General features: G+C 41.8%; 1 long non-coding RNA gene across 1 annotated transcript in view; it reads left to right on the top strand.

Moving 5' to 3' along the window:
- The first annotated feature begins 2,427 nt into the window (after nucleotides 1-2,427).
- The window catches only part of LOC106807387, a 4,857-nt gene continuing 724 nt past the window's right edge, over nucleotides 2,428-6,560 (top strand). Inside the window, exons 1-2 of the long non-coding RNA XR_001393661.1 lie at nucleotides 2,428-2,507; nucleotides 5,377-5,588. This is a non-coding gene — a long non-coding RNA (uncharacterized LOC106807387). The remainder of the gene's footprint in view (nucleotides 2,508-5,376; nucleotides 5,589-6,560) is intronic.

Here is a 6,560-nt window from a genome sequence, read left to right as displayed (position 1 = left end):
TATTATTGCGATATACAGATGGCAATCGTTTCTATAATGTACGTCGATGGTTGCTCAATTAAAACTGAATTCTTCTTACTCACTCATTTGTGTCCTTTTTTGTGGTGAGCTACATTGTCATTGACACTTTCATTTACATTACAGGCATGTGTTGTAATATTTTCTAACGTGTTAGCGGAAGTAGGCCTAATTGCTAATTCAGAAACTCAAAAATGTTATTTCCTGTTTGAAAAAGATAATGCAGCCTATTTTTCAACAACACAGCGGAGACATTGCCTGTTACTTTTTTCGCCAGCCCAGTCACACGACTTTTGTTTGTCGTTACATATTCGTCCCCGGGTGGGGGGGGGAGAGGGGGAAGCTGGTTTTGGAAAAATGTCTGATAAATGTAAATAACCCAAAAATATTAAAAAAATATATATAATATAACAAAATGGATCCTTTCAGCCTAATCTCACCGCACGTGGGGATGTGAAACCCTGTTCCTGTACCCCCCCCCTTCCCTTAGCGATTAGCTCAGACTAGGGTGTCGCACCAACATTTGACAGTACTATTGATCTACATTAGAGAACCGGTCTCGCCATACTTTTCTGTTGATATTATGAATAAAGTGCGCGGCAAAGGGACAGGAAAATTATAGGACTGAGGCAAGTTGAGCCGATATAAGGATAAATGTCTGAGGGTAGAATCAACAGAATCTGACTGCGCTGTACAATATTTACGCGTTGGTTTAACGCAAATATACAGTACAAATATATACGCATTCGCAAAAAAGTGCAATGGATGCGTAAATATATAAAACATATTCACAAATGATGAATTACTTTACAAGCCACCGGACGTAAGTGTATATGTAAACTCGCAAAGAGTACGACCTGTAATTTTATATGCATATCTCAATGCTGCCGACATGCCGGTGTTCTTGGTTCAATCGACCCTGATGGCAATAAATTACATGGAGCGGGACAGATTAAACAAGTCGCGCAGCGAATGTAATCGACGAGGTAATTTCTATCGGGTTAGACCATTACGGCATACTCAACGTGCGTAGTTCGAGGATATATATCGCTTTCGTGTTATTACATTGCTTTTTTCGCCCGTTTTGCTCGTTATATCAATCCGGGGAGAAAAATCTAAGCGAATTGGTGACGTATTGCCACGTGACTTGACTTTGATAATTTTAAATTCCACATGCACTCTACTAGCTCCCATGAGAGTAGAGCACATATATACACACGCGCATATTTAAATTTTGATCTAAGCGAGTTGACATAGCGGCGTTACTATAAGAGTTGGATTTCACGACCGCCACAAAATCATTAAACAAAATTTCACAACATGTTATATATATGTGATGCATACTTATATTAATGAAATTGTGATTGCACTTATCTCTAAACCACGAGCGCACAGCCAAATGGCACGACTCTTGTGAGAATTGAATATTTTAACTATAATACATACAACTATTGAATAATACTGCTAAACCAAAGTTGTTCCCATGCAATAACACTGGAGTACAAATATCCTCATCCTCTGCCATGTAGTATACTACATGGCAGAGGATGAGGATATTTGTACTCCAGTGTTATTGCATGGGAACAACTTTGGTTTAGCAGTATTATTCAATAGTTGTATGTATGCAATACATACATTCAATAGTTGTATTCAATAGTTGTATATATGCGCATATATGCTTATCCGCAAACGAGTGCAACTATGAATCCCGAACATAACCCCACTGAATAAGCTGCAGATATTTATGACCGAGTTGCATTTGATTTCATTTATCAGGGAAAATGATCACTATCTATTTTACGAATATGAATAAAGTCGAAATTTGTGTCTGCTATGCACAAGACTCTATACTAAGCCATGCTCGTAGGGTATTGTATTTCTATCGATTGCTCCTTCATCGCAAACATGTATATATATATATATATATATATATATATATATATATCAGAAACCGGACGTAATTGAGAACAGAAATTTGGTCTTCGATTTAATAATAAAACCTTTCATTTTATTTTAACGTCGGTGTACGTCACTGCATGTTATAGTTTATGCGTTTTTTGGCATCTGTTATTTAAGATAATAGGAATAATTTTTTAATGGTCGTAGTTGTTTCTTCTTTGTCCTGTTGTTGTTGTTGTTGTTGTTGTTGTTGTTGTTGTTGTTGTTGTTGTTGTATTGTTGTTGTTGTCATCGTCGTTGTTGTTGTTGTTGTTTGTTGTTTGTTGTTTGTTGTTGTAGTTGTTGTTATTCTTCTTTTTATTGTTTTTTTCTCTACTTCTTATACGTTTTAATATCATCGAAAATACCGCGCATCTCGATATATATCATAACAGTAATTATTATTATTATCGTTAACCCTTATATCTGTATTTATTAGGCTCATGGTCAGATTCAGCTGTCGCTCAGGTTGGAGCCACTAGCTGAACGACTCACGGTAACTGTCATCAAAGCCAAGGACCTGCCCAAGCCGTCGTCTGGAACTATGCCAGGTAGTTGACACATGTCCCCATCGCTAACTCAATTGTCATTTGACGATTTGCAGTTTTAACGTCTAAGTATCGCATATCGCCGTAGAAATCAAAAACGATGGCAAAGGGATTAAATAAAAATCCGCGTCGTTTTCAATTCCGAAAGGAGGTTATTGGCAATAGAAACTAAAGCCATCTGCCATAACAATGGATTTTACCGACGAGTGCCGACGACATAAATGTGTTAGTATGCCTATAGCCTAGCCGGCCCTTGTATCCCCTGACCACAGTGTACGCGTGCATGTTCGTGGGGGGCAAGTATACATATTTCCACTGTCAATCGATGAGGAAGCCATGCAGTCCAATACGGATGCGATGTGTACGCATGCAGTGCGCTTACAGCCGATGGTCGGGTCTGATAGATTACAAACAGACTGCATGTCCGCGCAACCGCGAAGCTCAATTTTCGCGAGACTGATATCCAATTATGCGTGCAATTCTGTAACCACTGCTCGTAGATGTTGACGATAATGCTGCTTAAATAACTTCTTCGTCTGTATAAAATTGGCGTGTTTCCTAATGGCAGCCTGCTTAATGCGGAAACAGACTTCGGCCGAAGGCTTCGCGTACGAGTAGCACTTTTAAAATGCGAGTAATTGCCGGCCTCTATAATTAGCCGTGGCCGCGCTGTGCAAATAAGAGACAGCTTGCGTCATGGGAGATAATTACTACGGTTAATGCAACAACATCTCTACGCTTGTCCGCATGAAAACGTTTCGATTGTAAGGGAACACGTTTAAGAGGCAATGCGATCGAACCCTCAGGCACTGATTGGCAAACACGAGCGTTCCCATGCGCTACGATGTGCATAACCCATGAGGGCAATTAGCAAGTAGTACGCCATACTTAAATACGTGCTGTCCGTCGACTGATAAATCTAGCGGAACCTAACCGTGTGTACAGACGCGTACGTAATGACATGGCAAAATCACGCGCTACACCCGGTTGTTTTGTCCATTTATTAACATATGATTTTATAACCAACGATGTCGAGAAATATCGCAAGATGTAGGTCTGTTTTCTCCGGTTAGCTAGAGTGAGCTCGACTACCCGGGAAGCCGGAGAGGGATTTAATTATATCGCGACGGGCGGTATCTAGCTCTCCGGATTTAGTTTATTAAAACCATCCCCGTGAAAAAACCAAGCTGAACGATTGCAAACACTCGTTGTCGGTGATTGAGTGTATTTGCGATTGAGTGGGTGAGCGAGCGAGTGAGTGAGTGAGTGAGTGAGTGAGTGAGTGAGTGAGCGTAAGTATGAGTGTGAATGTGAGTGTGAGTGTGAGTGTGAGTGTGAGTGTGAGTGAGTGAGTGAGTGAGTGAGTGAGTGAGTGAGTGAGTGAGTGAGTGAGTGAGTGAGTGAGTGAGTGATCGAAGTGAGTGAGTGAGTGAGTGATATTACACATAACTAGAGTTTTATATCAGAATGTCGAGAATATCGCAAGAATGTAGTTGCTGTTTTCCCACGTTTAGCCTAGAGTGGAGCTCGACTACACCGGGAAGCCGGAGAGGCATTTAAATATCACTATCTCGCGAACAGCGGTATCATTACTCTCTCGATTTCTTTTTAAAAACGCATCCCCCGGTGAAAAAAACCAACTGAACCGATTGACACACTCGTTGTCGGTGATTGAGTGTATATTGCGTATTGAGTGGGCTGAGTTCGAGCGAGTGAGTGAGTGTGCAGTGAGTGATATGAGTGGAGTGAGTGACGTGAGCGAAGTATGAGTGTGAAAATGTTAGTGTGAGTGTGAGTGTGAGTGGAGTGTGAGTGAGTGACGTGAGTGAGTGATGATGAGTGATGAGTGATGAGTGAGGATGATAGTGATGAGTTGATGATATGAGATGATTGAGTGAGTAGTGAGTGTAAGTGATGAGTGAGTGAGTGATTGAAGTGTAGTGAGTGAGTGAGTGAGAAGTTGTGATTGTATTGAATGATTGATTGACTTGATTGATGATTGATTGATTGAGTGATGAGTTGAGGAGTGACTGAGTACCTGCGTGCGTGCGTCGGCGGTGCGGCGTGTGATGCAGTGAGTGAGTCCGAGGAGAGCGAACGAGCGAACAAACGGACGGACGGACAAACGAACGAGCAAAATCGACGAACGAATACATATATAGCGCGATCGCTGCAATTCGTAAACAATCGTCACTATGCGCAGCGCATTTAGGAATGTGATGCGGCTAGTGTGCAGTTTGCGTGCAAGTTGGCGCGCGATAATAACACGCGTGGTTCGTTCGCCTCTGCGGCGCAAACGAGTCGGTTTCCAAATCAATAGCGTCGCAGTCAAGCCACGATTAAGCGCAGTTGGCCCTTCGAACTCTGGTATAACAGAAAGGAGCTTCCGTTAAGCCGTCAAATAACTTTAAGCACGTCTGCCTTTTAATTAATGCCCACTGTACATAGGCATTTGGTTTCGCGCCAATATGCCTGTCTGTGGTCACGCACGCGTCTTCAGGATAAAGACATGCTGCTTATATTAGATTTAAAAATTTTTAATATTGGATCATCTTAGCATAAATGTATACATATAAAGAGTTCGCGGCATCATTTGGTTATAGCCATTTCAGAAGCCAATATTGGTTTCACGCCAATATGTCTGTTGGGTCACGCACGCGTCTTCAGGATAGAAACGTGCTGCTTATATTAGATTTTAAAATATTAATATTATGTCATCTTGGCATAAATGTATAGTTCGCGGTATCATTTGGTTATAGTCATTTCAGAAGCACTATACCCTAGTATATATCTTACGTAGACTTACATAATTGTCATAATGTGTAAATTTCGGATTTATATTTCCATTATATTCTTTTATATCTATACCTAGATCCCCAAGTTAAAATATTCGTATCCCAACACGGCAAAGAACAAATGAAGAAGTCGAGAACCAAGAAGGGAGCAACGTCGCCAACATGGAAGGAGGCTTTCTCAATCCTCGTATCAGCAGAACCGAATGATCTCAAGTATTATACTACGGTTAACGTCGTCGTTTACGATGTAGGTGGCAGCAGCGGCGGCGAGGAAATCATCATAGGACAGGTGATAACAATGAACGGCGTCATTGCGGTTGTGCACGTCGTTTTTAGTTGAGTAATACAAACAGGCAAGCAGAAAGAGCGACCGATCGACAGACTGCGCGCAAACCAACCCACGCACGCACACACACGCGCGCGCGCACACACACACACACACACACACACACACACACGCGCGCGCGCGCGCGCGCACGCGCGTGTGTGTAAGCCATACGTATTACCTTTGAAACTGCAACAATGTCTGTGATTAAAACGATTGTTTTGTGATCCACAGAGCATTGACACATTTCTTTTTGTGTATGAGTGTTTGTACCCTCCCCCCACCACAATTGTTCATCCAGAGTTCTGGACCTCCTCCTCCTCAACAACATTTGCATCCGTCCATGCTGAAATAGCAAAATAAAAAGCAAGCCAAAAAGGAAAACCATGTAAATACACCTGTAGTTGCAATTTTCACGTGAACACAGACAATCTCCGTACACTCGCTACACTATACTTACGCGAAATTTGAAAGTAAAACTTCGAAATATCGAATGGAAAGCGTCGATTGAAGCTTGTTTGCATAATGTACTCGCAATGCCTGGATCTTACCAGTGTCTCTTACGCTACGCATTCTGTATAACTCATATAGCTCAGGAAACAACTCCTATAATAATAAAAATAAAACAAGAAAGATTGCAGAGTGGAAGGAGTGAGAGAGTGGGAGGATTATGTGAGGCAGAGGGAACCGAGGAATGTGTTGATTGTGACTAAAAGGAGGCGGAAGAGGAGAAAGAAGAGAGAGAGGACGATGAAGAGAAGGTAGGGAGCGGTCGAGTGAGAGCTGTGTGTGAGTGCGTGTACGCGTGTGCGCGCGTGAAATAAAGGTAGATAAAGCGAAAGAGAATGAGTGAGGTATGGAGAAAAAGACAGAACAAGAGAGAGAAAGAGAAAAAGGAAGAAAGAAAGAGAGAGAGAGAGAGAGAGAGAGAGAGAG

This window comes from Priapulus caudatus, unplaced genomic scaffold, assembly GCF_000485595.1.
Source record: "Priapulus caudatus unplaced genomic scaffold, Priapulus_caudatus-5.0.1 Scaffold211, whole genome shotgun sequence".
In the NCBI taxonomy this organism is placed as follows: Eukaryota; Metazoa; Priapulida; class Priapulimorpha; order Priapulimorphida; family Priapulidae; genus Priapulus; species Priapulus caudatus.
This window is presented reverse-complemented; position numbering and strand designations above follow the sequence as displayed.